Source organism: Prionailurus viverrinus, chromosome A2 (genome assembly GCF_022837055.1).
Source record: "Prionailurus viverrinus isolate Anna chromosome A2, UM_Priviv_1.0, whole genome shotgun sequence".
NCBI classification, from domain to species: domain Eukaryota; kingdom Metazoa; phylum Chordata; class Mammalia; order Carnivora; family Felidae; genus Prionailurus; species Prionailurus viverrinus.
This window is the reverse complement of record NC_062562.1, coordinates 9,582,524-9,601,904: the sequence shown is the minus strand read 5'-3', so window position 1 is coordinate 9,601,904 and position 19,381 is coordinate 9,582,524. Positions and strand designations below refer to the sequence as shown.

Sequence of the window (19,381 nt, the reverse complement as noted above, 5' to 3'; positions counted from 1 at the left end):
CTGTGATTTACCATAATCCCTGAAATGCTGCTACTACATAATCACACCAACATTTTCTGGGGCACCTGGCCACAATCTCTGGGCATCTGCAGCAGCACGGTCACACAAACGTACCAAGGGTGGGCGGGCACCATGACATTGCTTGGTGGACCCTCCCCTGAGGGTCTGAGAGGGTCAAAGCTGCTTGGCCCTCAGAAATGGGGAGTTTGTAAACATTGCCCTATCTGAGATAAAATTTGGGAGGGAGGTGTCCTCTGGCAAGCTGACAGCTTGGTCACAGACAGTGGAGAAATGGGGAGTGGACAGAAGCCAAAGACAAAGGAAGGGTGCTTGATTGCCAATCAATGAGAGGATAGACTTCTGATACTAGAGACTGGGGGACTGTAGGACTCCATTTTCACCCCTCCTGCATATGCACATAAGCACTTTCATGCACCACAGCGATCGATCAACCGCATTAAACTAAGCAGCATCATCTAGTGCAGAACAGAGTCACTACACCAACCACCGCCCAACTGGGCCAACCACAATCTAGAGGAACATCACCAGTCTCTCTGCCTACGTAGTTTACAGACTATAAAGTGCTTCATAGTTTGACTTTAGTGGAAACTGGATGCATTTTCAATCATATTTCATTCTGTTTGCTGGTCCATCTATTCAATATTTTTCTTTTCCTTCTCTTTTATTCCTTCTGAATACAGAAAAGGAAAAAATTTGATTTTTTTCCGTTTTTATAAAAAATATTTTCTTTAAATTTTCCTATTATATTTTTTACATTTTTGTAATTTTTAAATTCTATTTGACTTTCGTCATTTCATTTTATTCTTTTGTTGTATTCATTTTTTTAATTCCAAACGTTTTTCTTTTTTTCCATTTTTTTTCTTTTCTTTTCTTTCCCTTCTATCTCTATTCTATCAAGCTTCTTACAACAACCTGACCAAAACAAACCTAGGAGTTAGCATCCTTTATTTTATTTTTTATGTTATTTTAGTTTTTTTAATTTTTACTTTTATTTACTTTATTAATCCCTTTTCTTACTCCACAATGATGAAACGAAGGAATTCACCACAAAATAAACAGGAAAAAAATGACAGCGAGGGACGTAATCAGCACAGATACAACAGGAAGTCTGAACAGAATTTAGAATCATGATAATAAGAACACTAGCTGGGGTTGAAAAAGCGTAGAATCTCTTTCTGTGAAGACAAAAGAAGTACAAGCTATCCAGGATGAAATAAAAAGTGCTGTACCAGAGATGGAATCTCGAATGGAAGCCATGGTGGTGAGGTTGGATGAAGCAGAGCAGCGAATCAGTTACAGAGAAGACAAATTTATGGAGAATAAGGAAGCAGAAAAAAAGAAGGAAACTGAGGCAAAAGAGTAGGATATAATATTAGAGAACTCAATGACTCATTAAAAAGGAATAACATCCAAATCATAGGGGTCTCAGAAGATAAAGAGAGAGGAAAAGGGGTAGAAGGTTGATGTGAGCAAATCATAGTGGAAAATTTTCTTATCTTGGAAAAGACACAGACATCAAAATCCAGGAATCACAGAGAACTCCCATTAGATTCAACAAAAACTGGCCATCAAGATTATCAGAGTCAAGTTCACAAAATTCTCAGACAAGGAAAGAATCATGAAAGCACCAAGGGGGAAGAAAGGCCTTAACCTACAAGGGAAGACAGTTTGGTTAAAAGCAGACCTATCCACAGAAACTTGGCAGCCAAGAAAAGAGCAGAATGGTATATTCAATGTGCTGAATCCAAAAATATGCAACCAAGAATTATCCAGCAAGGCTGTCATTCAAAATAAGAGGTGAGAATAAAAAAAAAAATGTTCCCCAGAGAAACAAAAGCTAAAGGAGTTAATGACCACTAAACCAGCTCAGCAAGAAATGTTTGGGAGATTCTCTGAGGAGATAAAAGCAAAAAAAGAAAAAAAAAGGCAACAAAGACTAGAAATGACCAGACAACACCAACAGAAACTCCAACTCTGCAGGCAACATGTTGAAACAAATTCATACCTTTCAGTACTCACTCTAAATGTCAATGGACTAAACACTCCAATCAAAGGACATAGGATAACAGAATGGATAAGAAAATAAGATCCATCTATACGCTGTTTACAAGAGACCCATTGTAGACCTAAAGAAACCTTCAGATTGAAAGTAAGTGGATGAAGAACCATCTATCATGCTAATGATCTCCAAACGAACACTAGAGTAGCCATACTTATACCAGACAACCTAGATTTTAAAAGAAAGACTGTAGCAAGAGATGAAGAAGGGCATTATATCATAATTAAGGGGTTATCCATGAAGCAGATCTAACAACTATAAACATGTATGCCTCAACCGTGGAAACACCCAAATATATAAATCAATTAATCACAAATATAAAGAAACTCATTGATAATAATACCATAATAGTAGAGGACTTCAACCCCCCACTTACAACAGTGGACAGATCATCTAAACACAAAATCAGCAAGGAAACAGTGGCTTTGATTGACACACTGGGCTGCATGGACTCAACAGATATATGCAGAACATTTCATCCTAAAGCACCAAAATACACATTCTTCTCAAGAGAACATTCTCCAGAATAGATCATATACTGGGACACAAATCAGCTCTCAACAATTACAAGATCGAGACCATAACATGCATATTTTCACATCACAACGTTATGAAACTTGAAATCAACCACAAGAAAAAATTTGGAAAGGCAACAAATACTTGGAGACTAAAGAGTAACCTACTAAAGAAAGAATGGGCTAACAAGGAGGTGAAAGAGGAAATTAAAAAGGACATGGAAGCCAATGAAAATGATAACATCACAGCCCAAAACTTCTGGGACACAGGAAAGACAGTCATAAAAGGGAAGTATATAGCATTCCAGGCCATCTGTAGAAGGAAGAAAGGTCTCAGATACACAACCTAACCTTACACCATAAAGGGATGGAAAAAAAACAGCAAATGAGAGATGGGTAATTAATAAGATTAAAGGATAAATCAATGCTACTGAAACAAAAACAAACAAACAAAAATAGTAGAACAGATCAAAGGAACCAGGAACTGGTTCTTTGAAAGATTAACAACATTGATAAGCCCCTAGCCAGTTTTATCAAAAACAAAAAGGAAAGGACCCAAATAAATAAAATCAAGAATGAAAGATCAGAGATTAAAACCAGCACTGCAGAAATACAAACAAAAATAAGAGAATATTATAAGCAAGTATAGGTCCACATATTGGGCAACGTGGAAGAAATGGACAAATTCCTAGAAACATATAAACTACCAAAACTGAAACTAGAAGAAATGGAAAATTTAAACAGACCCATAACCATTGAAGAAATTGAATTAGTAATCAAAATTCTCCCAAACAACAAGAGCCAGGGCCAGATGGCTGTCCAGGGGAATTCTAAAAAACATTTAAAGAAGAGGTAAGAGCTATTCTTTCAAAGCTGTTCCAAAAAACAGAAATGGAAGGAAAACTTCCAAACTCATTCTATGAAGCTAGCATTACTTTGATTCCAACACCAGACAAAAACCCCACTAAACAGAACTATAGACCAATTTCCCTAATGAACAGGGACACATAAATCCTCAACAAGCATTTGACAAAATACAGCACCCTTTCTTGATAAAAACCCTCAAGAAAGTAGGGATAGAAGGATCATACCTCAAGATCAAAAGCCATATGAAAGACCCATTGCTAATATAATCAATGGGTAAAAGCTGAGAGATTTCCCCCTAATGTCGGGAACGTAACAGGGAAGTCCACGCTCGCCACTGCTATTTAACATAGTGTTGGAAGTCCTAGCCCCAGTAATCAGACAACATAAAGGAATAAAAGCATCCAAACTGGCAAGGTGGAGTTCAAAGTTTTACTCTTCACAGATGACATGATAGTCTATATGGAAAACCCAAAAGATTCCACCAAAATGCCACTAGAACTGATCTGTGAATTCAGCAAAGTCGCAGGATATAAAATCAATGCACAGAAATCGGTTATACACCAATAATGAAGCAACAAGACAGAGAAAACAATGAATCGATCCCCTTTACAGTTGCACCAAAAAACATGAAATACCTAGGAATAAGCCTAACCAAAGAGGTGAAAAATCTATACACTGAAACCTACATAAAGCTTATGAATGAAATTGAAGAAGACACAAAGAAATGGAAAAATATTCCATGCTCCTGCATAGGAAGAACAAATATTGTTAAAATGTCAATACTACCCAAGGCAATCTCCATATTCACTGCAGTCCCTATAAAAATAACACCAGAATTCTTCAGACCTAGAAACAACAATCCTAAAATTTGTATGGGCCCAAAAAAACTCTGAATAGCCAAAGCAATCCTGAAAAAGAAAACCAAAGCTGTAGGCATCACAATCCCAGACTTCAAGATGTATTACTAAGCTGTAATCATCAAGACAGTATGGTACTGGCACAAAAACCAACACTCATAAAAAGGAACAGAATAGAGAACCTACAAATGGACCCACAAATGTATGGTCAACTAATCTTTGACAAAACAGGAAAGAATATCCAAAGGAATAAGAACAGTCTCTTCAGCAAATGGTGCTAGGAAAACTGGACAGCCACAGGCAGAAAAAATGAACCTTGACCACTTTCTTACACCAGACACAAAAAAAACTCAAAATTGATGAAAGACCTAAATGTCAAACAGGAAGCCATCAAAATCCTGGAGGAGAAAGCAGGCAAAAACCTCTTTGACCTCAGCCACAGCAACTTCTTATTCAACACGTCTCCGGAAGCAGAGCAAACAAAAGCAAACATGAACTATTGGGACCTCATCAAAATCAAAAGCTTCTGCACAGCAAAGGAAACAATCAGCAAAACTAAAAGTCAAACAATGGAATGGGAGAAAATATTTGCAAAGGACATATCAGATAAAGGTTAGTATCCAAAATCTATAAAGAACTTATCACACTCAACACCTGAAAAACAAATAATCCAGTGAAGAAATGGGCAAAAGACACAAATAGACGCTTCTCCAAAGAAGACGTCCAGATGGCTATCAGACACATAAAAAATGCTCCACATCACTCATCATCAGAGAAATACACATCAAAACCACAGTGAGATACCACCTCACACCAGGCAGAATGGCTACATTTACAACTCAGGCAACAACACATGTTGGTGAGAATGCAATGAAAGAAAGTTTCTTTTGCATTGCTGGTGGGAATGTGAACTGGTGCAGCCACTCTGGAAAACAATATGGGAATTCCTCAAAAAATTAAAAATGGAACTACCCTATAAGCCAGAAATTGCACTACTAGGTATTGATCCAAGGGATACAGCTGAGCTGTTTCAAAGGGGCACATGCACCCCAATTTTTATAGCAGCACTATCGACAATAACCAAAGTATGGAAAGAGACCAAATGTCCATCAATGGACGAATGGATAAAGAAGGTGTGGTATATATATACAATGGAGTACTACTTGACAACAGGAAAACTGAAATCTTGCCATTTGCAACTACATGGATGGAATGAGAGGGTATTATGCTAAGTGAAATTAGCCAGTCAGAGAAAGACAAATATCATACAACTTCACTCATATGAGGAATTTAAGATACAAACAAGATTAACATAAGGGAAGGGAAGCAAAAATAATATAAAAGCATGGAGGGGACAAAACATAAGAGACTCTTTTTAAATTTTTTTTAATGTTTTTACTTATTTTTGAAGGAGAGAGAGACAGAGCATGAGTAGGGTACGGGCAAAGAGAGAGAAAGACACAGAATCTGAAGCAGGCTCCAGGCTCTGAGCTGTCAGCACAGAGCCCGATGTGGGGCTTGAACTCACAAACTGTGAGATCATGACCTGAGCTGAAGTCAGACGCTTAACTGACTGAGCCACCCAGATGCCCCATAAGAGACTCTTAAATACAAAGAATAAACTGAGGGTGGCTGGAGGGGTTGTGGGTGGGGGGATAGGCTAAATGGGTAGGGGGCATTAGGGAAGACACTTGTTGGGAAGAGCACTGGGTGTTATACATAGGGGATGAATCACTAGAATCTACTAAAATCATTATAGCATTATATGCTAACTAACTTGCATGTATATTAAAAATAAAATAAAATAAAATTCAGCCAATGGACACTACAGTTCAGTGTCTTTTTTACATTTATATGTTATATATGGTGTCTGTCCACAACAGGATACATCTTATGTAATATATAAAAATGGAACATAAATCATTCCCACATAATTCTCTGTCTTTCTCTCTATCTTTATGTCTACAGTTGGTCTAAATGCTGCATTTTCTATTGCATAAGACAGGTTCAGCTTGCTATTTAAGGTTTATGGGTGTGTACTTCACTGATAAATTCTCTCTATCCTGTACACGTGCACACACACACACACACACACATACACACACACACGGAGACAGAGAGAGAGTTCTCCATTGCTGTGGTACTGTGTACTCTTGTAGCTGAAGAAACATCTTTTAGAAAGCAGGGAACAGGCTACACCATAAGTCAAACAGAGTCTTTCTCCTAGCAGAATTGCAGTTTATGATACTAGGCTTTCCAGTGGAGTAGTCATGGCTAAGGATCACAAGAACCACACAGAATTAGAAGAATTAACATCAGTCTTTCTCAGTCTCTTCCCAAAAATTTCAAAGGGGAAACACTTCTTACTTTATTCCATCAGGCCAGCTTTGCACTGATTCCAAAACCACGAAAAGGCATTGCAAGAAAAGAAAAGTACAGAACAATATTCCCAAGGAATGTTGACGCGAAAATTTTTGACTAAGTGTTACCAATGCCAGCATTGCGGCCTTTTGATCATGGTGTAGAAAAGGGTTGTGCATCATGATCAAATGGCATTTATTCCAGGAAAGCAAGAATGGTTTAACTAATAAAACCCCCTCAGTATAATTCACCACATTAACAGAATGAAGGATAAAAGCACATGAGTATCTCAACAGATGGCACATAAAACATGACAAAATGGAGCGTTCCCTGATAGTAACAACACTCAAAAAACTAAGAACAGAAGGAAACTTCCACAACACGAAAGAGGTCATATATGAGAACCCACCTCTAAAATCATTCTCCAGAGAGAAACACTGAGAACACTCCCTAAGATGATGCAAGACAAGCATGTCTGCTTTCATACCTCTCATGCAACATAGCTTTGCAGCTTCCAGACAGAGCAACTGGCCGAAAAAATAAAAAAGAAAAGGAAAAAGAAGAAGGAAATAAAAGGCATTAAACTTAGAATGGAAGAAGTAATATGAGTCCTCCAGACCAGAGACCTAGCCCCTCTCACTCCCATGGTACTAGTTCTATCCCTTACCTCACTCACACTCTGAACTCAGCAATCGTTTTTTCCTCACAATAACCTGGGTCACTTTTCCACGGGCCGGTCCTGTTCCTACCGCCCCTGACATAGAACCTGAACTTACTCTTCACTAACCACAGAAGGAAGCTTCAACCCTCAGGCCAAAGTGTCACTTTCTTTAGTAATCTGACGGTTGCCTACCCAGCCAGGCCACTGTGGCTTCGTTTTGCAGAACCCGCAGCCCCTGCTTCTGATGGCTGGTGAGACAGTAAGAAGTATTTCCAGTCCCAGCAGCACAACTTCTGCTCCACTGAATCTCTAAATTTTCCTCCTCTGCTGGCTCTTCCTGGACTGCACACCCCTTGTCTTCATGGGAAGACCCCTACACCGCCTCCATGTCTCAGCACCGAGAAGCTGCTCTGGGAAGCCTTCACTAACTCCCATCAAAGAGTCCTCTTTTCAAGAACAAATAAAATAAAGGGCCAATTTTGGAGGATCTACTTCACCAGATTTCAATGCCACCTCACATTAATACGTTTATTTATGTATTTTTACCTCTTTCATTCTCTTGATACAGTGAGTACCTTGACAGAACAAACACTGTCTTGGTCATTTATTTATTCATAAAATGCTGAAAACAATGTTTGTTGAATGACTGCAATTAACAAATGGTTCAAAAATGATAGATAGTCATTCCCAACAATGGAAGGACTGGCAAAGAAAATGGAGGAAAGGCTGTTGAGATATGAAGGCCCATTGATGAAGCACTCACCTTGGAGGAGACAGATCAGGGAGAAATGGTTTAGTGTATCTAGAGTTTCCCTCCACAATCAAAGCCTTAAGGGCTTGACATCACTAAACTCTCCTTAACTTATTGTCCCTGTTGATGCCCCCAAAATAACTACCGACACGAGGGTTCCTTCCTACCATAACACATTTCCCCAGCACTTCTGAAGATGCCACAGCTCACCCAGATGTTAGCACAGAACAGCGTGAAATCAATAACCCAGTCTCTCCCATGGTTGACTGATGCAGCTGGAAGTTATGTCGCCAGGAAGGGAAGAGACATGACCCCACCCAGGAAGGCTCTAAAGCACAGCTATGTGCTCATATCACCTGAGATTACAAGAGCCGACTTCATTGGTGCAGAAAGGCATTTTAATTTCTGTAGCCATAGGGAATGAATTCCCATGAGTCTCATTAATGAAATATTCTGTTGTCTCTCTTCCCTTTAGGAGACTTGGGTCTCTAGAGCTAGGAGAGAAAAATAGAAAGCAAACTTGTCCCGCTGTTGGTATTGGGACACAGACTTGGCATTCCCGGATTGTCTCTTATCACATTTAACTCTCTTATCCCAGAAGAAGTTCCCCTGTCTTTACAGGTTCTCACTAATAAGTCAGAGTTTCCCATAGTAACTATTCAATTCTGGTTTTGGAGAATTCTGTGTCCCTTAATCTTCTTTCTCCCATCCATACCTGTTCTTTTGGCTCACCATCCTGCAGCCCCCAGCCCCCACAGTGATTCTCCTTTTTTCCTGATTCTCATCCTCCTTCAATGTGGGCAATATCTATTTAACATCACTCAACCATTTGCTTCTTTGGGCATCCTGTAAACCCCTCATTAGCATTTGTGATATAATAGGCACTAAGCAATGTGGTGGGAAGGAAGAAAAGTGTAAGAAATGGTACCTTTTCTCACAGTCTCAACAGGGCAAGTGACATAAAAATAAATGCAATCGTGCCATTTGCAATGACATGGATGGTGCTAGAATGTATCATGCTAACTGAGATTAAGTCAATCAGAGAAGGACAAATACCATATGATTTCACTCATATTGGAAGTGAATTAACAAAACAAATGAACATATATGAAGGGTGAAAGAGGAGAGAGGGAAAGAAACCACAAGAGACTCTTAACAATAGACAGATGGAGAAAGGTGGGAGGGAGATGGGCTAGATGAGTGTTGGGTGTTAAGGAGGGCACTTGTGATGAGCACTGGGCGTTGTATGTAAGAGATGAATTACTGAATTCTCCTCCCAAAATCAATATTTTGCTGTATGCTAACTACCTCAAATACAAATTTAAATATAAAATGATGTTGATACTACCCAAAGCAATCTACATATTCAATGCAATCCCTATCAAAGTAACATCAGCATTCTTCACAGAGCTAGAACAAACAATCCTAAAGTTTGTATGAAACCAGAAAAGACCCTGAATAGCCAAAGTTATCTTGAAAAGGAAACCAAAGCAGGAGGCATCACAATCCCATGTATGGGATTGGCATATGGTACTGGCATAAGAACAGACATTCTAATCAATGAAACAGAATAGAGAACCCAGAAATGGACCCACAAACGTATGGTCAACTAATCTTTGACAAAGCAGGAAAGAATATCCAATGGAAAAAAGACAGTCTCTTCAGCAAGTGGTGCTGGGAAAACTGGACAGCCACAGGGAGAAAAATGAACCTGGATCACGTTCTTACACGATACACAAAAATAAACTCACAATGGATGAAAGACCTAAATGGAAGACAGGAAGCCAAATCCTCAAGGAGAAAGCAGGCAAAAACCTCTTTGATCTTGGCCGCAGCAAGTGCTTACTGAACACGTCTCTGGAGGCAAGGGAAACAAAAGCAAAAATGAACTACTGGGACCTCATCAAAATAAAAAGCTTCTGCACAGCGAAGGAAACAATCAGCAAAACTAAAAAGCAACCAACAGAATGGGAGAAGATATTTGCAAACGACATATCAGATAAAAGGTTAGTATCCAAAGTATATGAAGAACTTACCAAATTCAACACAAACAAAAAACAAAAAATCCAGTGAAGAAATGGGCAAAGTACATGTATACACACTTCTCCAAAGAAGACGTCCAGATGGCTAACAGACAGATGAAAAAATGCTCCACATCACTCATCATCAGGGAAATACAAATCAAAACAACAATGAGATACCACCGCTCACCTGTCAGAATGGCTAACATTAACAACTCAGGCAACAACAGACGTTGGTGAGGATGCGGAGAAAGAGGATATCTTTTGCATTGTTGGTGGGAATGCAAACTGGTGCAGCCACTCTGGAAAACTGTATGGAGGTTCCTCAAAAAAAATAAAAATAGAACTATCCTACGACCCAGCAATATTGATCCAAGGGATATATGTGTGCTATTTCATAGTGGCACATGCACCCCAATGTGTATAGCAACATTATCGACAATAGCTAAAGTATGGAAAGAGCCCACGTGTATGATGGAGTATTACTAAGAAATCAAAAAGAATGAAATCCTGTCATTTGTAACTAAGTGGATGGAACTAGATGGTATTACGCCAAGTGAAATTAGTCAGTCAGAAAAACACAAATATCATATAATTTCACCATTATGAGAAATTTAAGATACAAAACAGATGGAAATAATGAGAGAGAAGCAAAAATAATATAAAAACAAGGGTAGGGGGATGAGCTAAATGGGTAAGGGGCATTACAAAAGAAACATGTTGGGATGAGAACATATGTTACACTATATGCTAACTAGCTTCAGTGTAGATAGATAGACAAATGAATGTGTGAATGAATGAATGAATGAATGAATGAATGAATTAAATAGTGTATTCACCCCTGGAGAAAAAAAGAATTGCAAAACATTACATTGTACACCTGAAATAACACTGTATGTAAATTACACTTCAATAAAAATAATGCCTAGGGAATGGGGAAAATATGATTTTCAGAGTTACTACCTTATAATTTCAAAGTGATCTGTTTTCAACAACAACAAATATAGAAATATAACTCAATGGAATGGGGGGGGGACCCAGAAATAAACTCATATGTTATGATTGAGTGATTTTTGATGAAAGTGCCGGAATGGACAGCCTTTGCAAGACACGGTGATGGAAAACCTGGATATCCACATGCTTCATGATGAAGCCGACCCTCCATCCACCATCTAGACGCATGACTCCAAATGGATCACAGACTAAAGCTAAAAAATAAAACTTAAGCACTTAGGAGAATAGAGAGGCACATCATCTTTATGACACTGGATTTAACGAAGATTTCCTGGAGAGAACACCAAAAACACAGGCAACTGGGGAAAAAATTACTTCAGCAAAATGGACAAGATTTGAGCATCAAAGGGCACTGTTTCCCATGTCAAAAAAGAAAGCTCACAAAACAAAGAATAGATTGGCAAATCAGATACCTGGGAATAGATTAATATCCACAATATAAAAAGATTTTCAAAAATTCCACACCAAACTCCAAACATCTCAATTTTTAAAAGGTTGTGCTTTTATTTAAATTCCATTTACTTATCAGCAGTGTAATATTAGGTTCAGGTATACAATAGAGTGATTCAATGCTTCCATAATTAAAGCTTAAAACAAACAATATTTTTAAAATGAAAGAAACAATAACTGTTGGTAACGATCTGGAAAAAACAGGAACCCTCAGGCATTAATGGGAATTGAAACTGCAGTCACCACTGTGGAAAGAGTATCGTATCCCCTCAAAAGTATAAATGGAGCTTCCATACAATCCAGTAATTGCACTACTGGGTCATTATCCCCAAAATACAAAAACACTAATTCAAAGGGATACACACACCCCTATGTATTAGCAGCATCATTTAGAATACCCAAATTATGGAGGCAGCCCACGTGTCTACCAATAGATAACTGATTAAAGAAGACGTTGTGCACATACACAAACAATGGAATATTATTTAGCCAATAAAAAAGAATGAAATGTTCCCATTTGCAATGACATGCATGGAGCTAGAGAGTTTTATTCTAAGCAAAATAAGTCAACCAGACAAAGACAAATACAACATGGTTTCACTCATGGGGGGAATTTAAGAAACAACACAAATGAGCAAAGGGAAAAAATGAGAGGCAAACCAAAATACAGACTCTAAATGATAGAGAACAAACTGATGGTTACAATGGCAAGATGGGTGGGGGATGGGTGAAATAGGTGATGGGGATTAAGGAGTGTCCTTGTCGTGATGAGCACGAGGTGTTGTGTGCCAGTGTTGAATCACTACATTGTATAACTGAGACCAATATTACACGTATGTTAACCATACTGGAATTAGATTTTTTTCTAATTATAAAACAAATTAATGGTGGGGGGAATAAAGAACAGGCAGTAGGCTCAAATAGACATTTCTCCAATACCAGTTCCTCAAAAACGTAAACATAGAATTATCACTTCATCCAGTAGTTTCACTTCTGCTTGTATACCCACTTGTATGCCCCAAAAGAATCGAAAGCAATGACCAAAATAGATATTTGTACACCAATTCATAATGGCTTTATTTACAGTAGCCAAAATGTGGAGACACCAGAATGTCCACCAACAAACTCACAGATGAACAAAATGTGGTGACCACATACACTGGGACATCATTCAGCTTTTAAAACGAATGGAATTCTGAAACAGGCTACAACTTGGGTGAACCTTACAAAGATTATGCTAAGTGTAAGAAGCCAGAAACACACACACACACACACACACACACACACACACACGCACAGTATTATACAATGCCATCTATATGAAATACCTAGAGTACTCAGATTTAGTGAGAGAAGGTAGGATGATGGGAGACAGGGGCTGGGCTAAGGGACAATGGGGAGATAGTATTTCAAGGAGGCAAAGGTTCAGTTTGAGACCATAAGAAATGCTGGAGATGGGGCGCCTGGGTGGCGCAGTCTGTTAAGCGTCCAACTTCAGCCAGGTCACGATCTCGTGGTCCGTGAGTTCGAGCCCCGCGTCAGGCTCTGGGCTGATGGCTCAGAGCCTGGAGCCTGTTTCCGATTCTGTGTCTCCCTCTCTCTCTGCCCCTCCCCCGTTCATGCTCTGTCTCTCTCTGTCCCAAAAAAAATAAATAAATGTTGAAAAAAATAAAAATAATAAAAAAAAAGAAATGCTGGAGATGGACGGAGGTGGTGGTTGTACAACAGTGAGAAAGTACTTAGTGCCACATAAGTATATTTAAAATGTTTAAAATAATAAATTTTATATGTATTTTACCATGACACAAAGAATCTAAAACAGTGACATATTCTGAAAGAATTTCAGTGTCATAAATAGGTTAAAAAGATGTAGAGGAAAGAATCCAAAGTACAAGGAGACAAGGGTGTTGTGATGGCTTTATCTTCTGTGATTCAATACTTCAACCACTAAGTGTACTCAATATAAGGATTCAGAAAACATAAAATTCATAAGGATATCAAAACTACCTTGGGGAAGGTGACAATGTCGTCCTTCACAAGTTCTACAGAGTTCTCCCCCATATGACAGACTTACCATGGACATGCTGAAATTGAAATGCCTTGTCCTGACTCCAGCCCATCTTGAACTTCCAGAGGCCTCAGCAGTCAAAAACATCCAAGGTATGGTATTCATAGTGCATGTAAAAGTTAATCATTCTCATCCAAATTGGTTGAGCCACAGAGATTTCTCGAAAGGGAAAATTCATCACGGTGTCTCCATGAAAAAAAATGATGAGAATCTTACAAAGGGTTCATCCAATTTGAGTAACCAAAAGAAACTTAAACAATTAAAACCCTCTCATTCTTCTGGGGGAAAAAAAGCCTGACCTGAATCACTACAATGTAACGTCATAATCTCTTCTTGACTTTCAGACCTAAGACACTTCACTGTCTCAGATCCTCAATGGATGGAACCAGTTACCACTGAGAGGAATGAAAATGACAAGAAATATTTACTTTTCCTCCAAACCCAACCCAAAGGCTCTGAGATGATGGCGCTGGCTAGCTTATAATGGTTTGTGAGGACTGTGGTCTGAACTAAAATTGGTAGCTTGAAACTGGGCAAGATGAGAGTAATTACACAGGGGAACTTGGTAAAGCTGCAATGAAGATCTCTTTTTTATTTGATTTTATTTTCTTCTCTCTGCTTTACCTCTTTCTTTTAGTCTTTACGTTTGAGTGAGAGCTCTTAAACATTTATCTGAATACTAGTGTGCAGAGAGAGCTGTGGACTTTTACAAACCAAAGTGGTGGCTTCTAGGGTCAGGTGATGATGAGACATTTGCTTTACTCTGTCTCATAAAGCACAGGTTAGGTCCGTAATTATATCCTGCTATTACTGCCTGATTTCTGAGATGCTACATACAAAAATTTGACTGACAATACGTAAAATATCCATATTGCTTCTATCATCTGTGAAAGGCAGTGCTCCTGCCTACCAAAATATTAAAAGAAAACTCATAATGCATCCCTGGGATAATCACCAAGAATGACACCATCAATGTCTGAAAATCAGGAGTCATCATTTCTATTACCTACACACTTAATTGATGTTTTGGATGGTGCAACGTAAAATTAGATATTGCATAGTGAGTGTGGAGTATTGTAAACGTCATCACAGGGTTTCCTGTGCCTCTACTGTTGCAGATGTGATCTCTTTCCAAGATGAAATGACAGAAACCATGGAAACTCTTATGTACACTCTGATATGTTCGATGCTTTTCTCAAAGCAGAATACTCTAATGAAGCTGCTTTCATCTCAGAGAAGAAGGATTCTACATTTATTCCTTTGTCTCTTCTTATCACATTTTAAGTACTCAATTTCCTAAATTACTGATTTATCACTGAGAATCCATGCAATGGAATTTAATGAGAGGTCTACAATTTTATAAAGAAATGCAGAAGGAATAGTTGTTGATTACGAATGAAAAATTAAAGAGCCTGAACACTGTAGAATGTTAGACTGCAGATTGTCAGTCTATGAACTAATACAAATATCATGATCTAAGTCTTCTAAGGTTTTGAGCCTTCTTACTCAAGTCTTTATCTTGAAACAAAGAATTCTGCATGCACAGAATGTCTCTCAGCTAAAGAGCTTTCTCGGGCCTTGCTTGATGTCTCTGCTCCTCAGACCACAGATGAAGGGGTTAGGCATGGGTGTCATGATCGTGTACATGCCTGAGGCTATGGCAGTTGCGCTGGAGTTTTGTGAAGCATCAATACCAAGATACCCCAAGTCCTATATTACAGAACAAGGAGACCACTGAGAGATGAGACCCACACATGGAAAAATGCTGTATATTGCCGCTGGCTGATGAAATTGTCAAAATGGAGGTTACAATCTTGGAGAAAGAGAGCAGGATACCAGTGAGTGGAACAACACACAGAGGTCCATCTGCGAGATAGATCATCGGGTCACTGAGGAACGTATCAGAGCAAGCAAGTTGGATCACCTGATTAAATTCACAGAAAAAGTGAAGGATTTCCAGCTCTGTGCAAAAGGAGAGTCGCAAAATCAGTAAGTCATGTAATAGAGAGTCAAGAACACTCAGTATCCAGGATCCCAGGAGCAGGATGCCACAGAACTTGGGGTTCATGATGACCATGTGGTGCAGTGGGTGACAGATGGCCACAAACCGGTCATAGGCCATCACTGTCAAGAGGAAGTGGTCTAATACTCCAAAAAGCATGAAAAACTACATCTGACTGAGGCAGCCTTCGGAGGTGATCACTTTGCTCTGCGTCTGGATGTTCAGCAGCATCTTTGGGACGGTGGTGGAGGTGAAACAGATGTCTGAAAAGGACAGGTTGGAGAGGAAGAAGTACATGGGCGTGTGGAGGCGGGAGTCTGTGATAATGGCCAGGATCATGAGCAGGTTCCCAGTGAAGGTGACCAGGTACGTGGACAGGAATGGCCAAAAGAGAAGTGACTGCAGCCCCCCTCATCTGAGAGTCCGAGGAGGATAAATTATGTAACATGCATTTCATTTCTACCTTCCATGTAACTGATGAAAATTACTGTAACAGAGACAAAAACGTTGTAAAGGCAGTGATCACAGAATTGAAAGAAAATCTTTGAGATGCACCTGGGTGGCTCAGTTGGTTAAGCATCTGACTTCGGCCCAGGTAATGATCTTGTTGTTCATGGCTGTGAACCCCACATTGGGCTCTGTGCCGACAGCTCAGAGCTTGGAGCCCGCTTCCAATTCTGTGTCTCCTTCTCTCTCTGCCCCTGCTTTAACACTTGTCTCTGTCTCTCCCAAAAATGAATAAACATTTAAAATTTTTTTAAAAAAAGACAGAAAGAAGTGATGTGATCTGTTTTCAACGTGTTTCGTTCATCATACTTTCGCATTACCTATCAATCTAGAATATTTAGCAGAAAATTACAGGGAATCTATCTCAAACACTCCATGTTCTCCATGATGCTGAAACTGATTTGCATTCCTTGTCCTGATCAAAACATTTATCCAAAGCAATGCTCTCCTCCATGAATTTACTGAGACATTTTTTGCTCACTCAGCAAATATTTGAACAATTATCTTGTGACACATACGGTTGAAACATTGCAAGAAGTAGTGATGTTTGTTTGCCCTAAATAAGATTGAGTCTATGATGTGAGTGTGTCAGAGAAAGCAATAGAATATTAATAAACAAATGAATGATGTTTAAAGTGGTGGGTATAACTAATAAGTAAAATAGTTCAGGACAAGCTAGTTAAGTGAAGGAACAACTTGCCGCTGTATCATCTCTGATTGGGGCTTCTCAACTGGAAAACTGAGGGCAGTGGATGTATGAACCATGCAGCTGACTTTGAGAAAACCTGCTAAGGTGGAGAAATAGCCTGAGCAAAGACCTTGAGAGAAGAGCTCACCGGATACCATCAGGAAACATCACAGAGAAAGCTGAGCAGGGAACACAACAGGAGTAGATATTGGATGTCAGATGAGAGACAGAGGAGGTTTAAGACTCCTGCTTCTGTGGAAACATTATAAGACAATGGACACCTCAGTTCATTGTCGTTTTTATACATATGTGTTATATATGATGTCTGTCTACAACTGGAGAAATTTTATGTAATGTATACAAATGGAAGATAATTCATTCCTTTGTAATTCTCTCTCTTTCTCTCTCTTTATTCTCAGTCTCCAGCTGGTCTCCATTCTCAATTTTTTATTGCAAAAGATACCTTCAGCTTCCTATAAATGCTTTGCATGTGGGTACTTTATTGATAGCTTCTCTATTCCCTACACACACACACACACACACACACACACACACATAGAGGGCAGGTAGGGAGAGAGACATAGAGAGTGTTCTCCATTATTTCAGTGTTGTGTGCCATTGTAACTGAAGCATAACCCTTTAGAAAACAGGCGACAGACTAAACCATGAGTCAAGCTTCTTTCTCCTAGCAGAATTGCATTTTGTTATGTAGGCATCCAATGGACTACTCTTGGATTAGAATCTCCAAAACCACACTGGATTAGAATTAACACCAATCTTTCTCAATATCTTCCAAAAAAATAAAGGGAAACACTTCCTACTTCATTCCATGAGGCCAGCATTGCACAGATACTGAAGCCAAATAAAGACATTGCAAGAAAAGTACAGAACAATATTGCCAAGGAATATTGATGTGGAAATATTTGACTAAACACTACCAAACCAGACATAGCAGACTTTTGTTCATGATGTAGAAAAGGACTATGCATCATGACCAAGTGGGATTTATTCCTGGAAAGCAAGGATGGTTTAATTTATGAAAATCCCTCAGGTAATACACCACAAACAGAATAAAGGATAAAAGCACATGATTATCTCCACTGCAGAAAAACGTTGACAAAATTGAGCATTCTTTCATAATAACAACATTTAATAAACTAAGATAGAAGGAAACTTTTTCAACTTGATATAGTCATATCCACAAATTCCACCCCGTCAGAGACCTGTCTTGCCTCCCATCTCATGCTCATAGTGTTGTTTCTATCCATCAATATCCCTCTCATACTCTGAATGCAGCAATAGTTTCTTCCTCCCAATCATTTGGGTCACTTTTCCAGAAAGCAGACCTGTTCATAGCTGTCCTTAATATAAAACCTGCACTTACTCATCAGTAATTTCAGAATTAAATTTCAACCTTCTAGCCAAAACGTAAATTTCTTTGGTCTCACTGTTGCCTACCCAGCCAGGCTACTGTGGGTTATTTTGCATACCCAGTTCCTGATTGATAGTGAAACAGTAAGAAGTATTTCTAAATCAAGCAACACAACTTCTGCTTTACTTAATCTTTAAATTTCCTCTGCTGCTGTTTCTCCCTGGACTGCTCACTCTTCTCGTCCCCCTGAAAGGACACCAACAACACTGGCAAGCCTCAGTACTTATAGGCTTATCTGCAAACACTTCACTAACACCCATGAAAAAGTATTCCTTTCAAAAAACAATTAAAAATAAAATAAAGAGTTAACACTTGGGGATCTACTTCCCCAGATTTCAGTGCAACCTCACATTATCACATTTATTTATTCTTACATCTCTCACTCTGTTTCCACAGTTTGTACTTTGACAGAAGAAACACTGCCTTAGTCATGTATTTGTTCACAGAATAAATGCTACTGTCTACCATACATTAATTACAGAAAAAGATGTTTGTTGAATGACTGCAATGAACAAATGGTTCAATAACGATAAACAGTCACTCCCAACAATGCAAGAATCAGAAATGAAAACAGAGGAAAGACTGTTGAGAGATGAAGGCCCATTGATGAAGCACTAACTCTGGAGGAGACAGATCAGGGGGAGATGGTTTAATGTATCCAGAGTTGCCCTCCAGAATCAAAGCCTAATGGGCGAAGCTGGCATCACTAAACTCTCCTTAACTAATTGTCCCTTTGATTCCCCCAAAATAATCACCAGTAACGGGGTTCCTCCCACCATAACATATTTTTCCAGCACTTCTGGAGATGCCATGGCTCACCTAGATGTTATGTGACTGACCCACTTTCTCCCGTGGATGATTGGTGTGTTTGGTAGGTATATCCCCAGGAAGAGAAGAGACATGGCCCCACTTGTGAAGGTTATGGAAGATACAGAATCACCAGAGATTACAAGAGTCCACTTCAGTAGGTGCAGCAGAGACATTTTCATTTCCTGTAGCTGAAGGCATTGAAGTCCCATGCGTCTCATTAATGAAATAGTCTCTTTTCTCTCTTCTCCACAGAGACGTGGTGTTTTAATATGATTCTCTCATATGTGGAATTTAGAA

General features: G+C 39.0%; 1 pseudogene; it reads right to left on the bottom strand.

The window, feature by feature from the left end:
* Positions 1 to 15,199: 15,199 nt before the first annotated feature.
* Positions 15,200 to 16,117, bottom strand: LOC125161125 (olfactory receptor 7A17-like; annotated as a pseudogene).
* Positions 16,118 to 19,381: the final 3,264 nt, after the last annotated feature.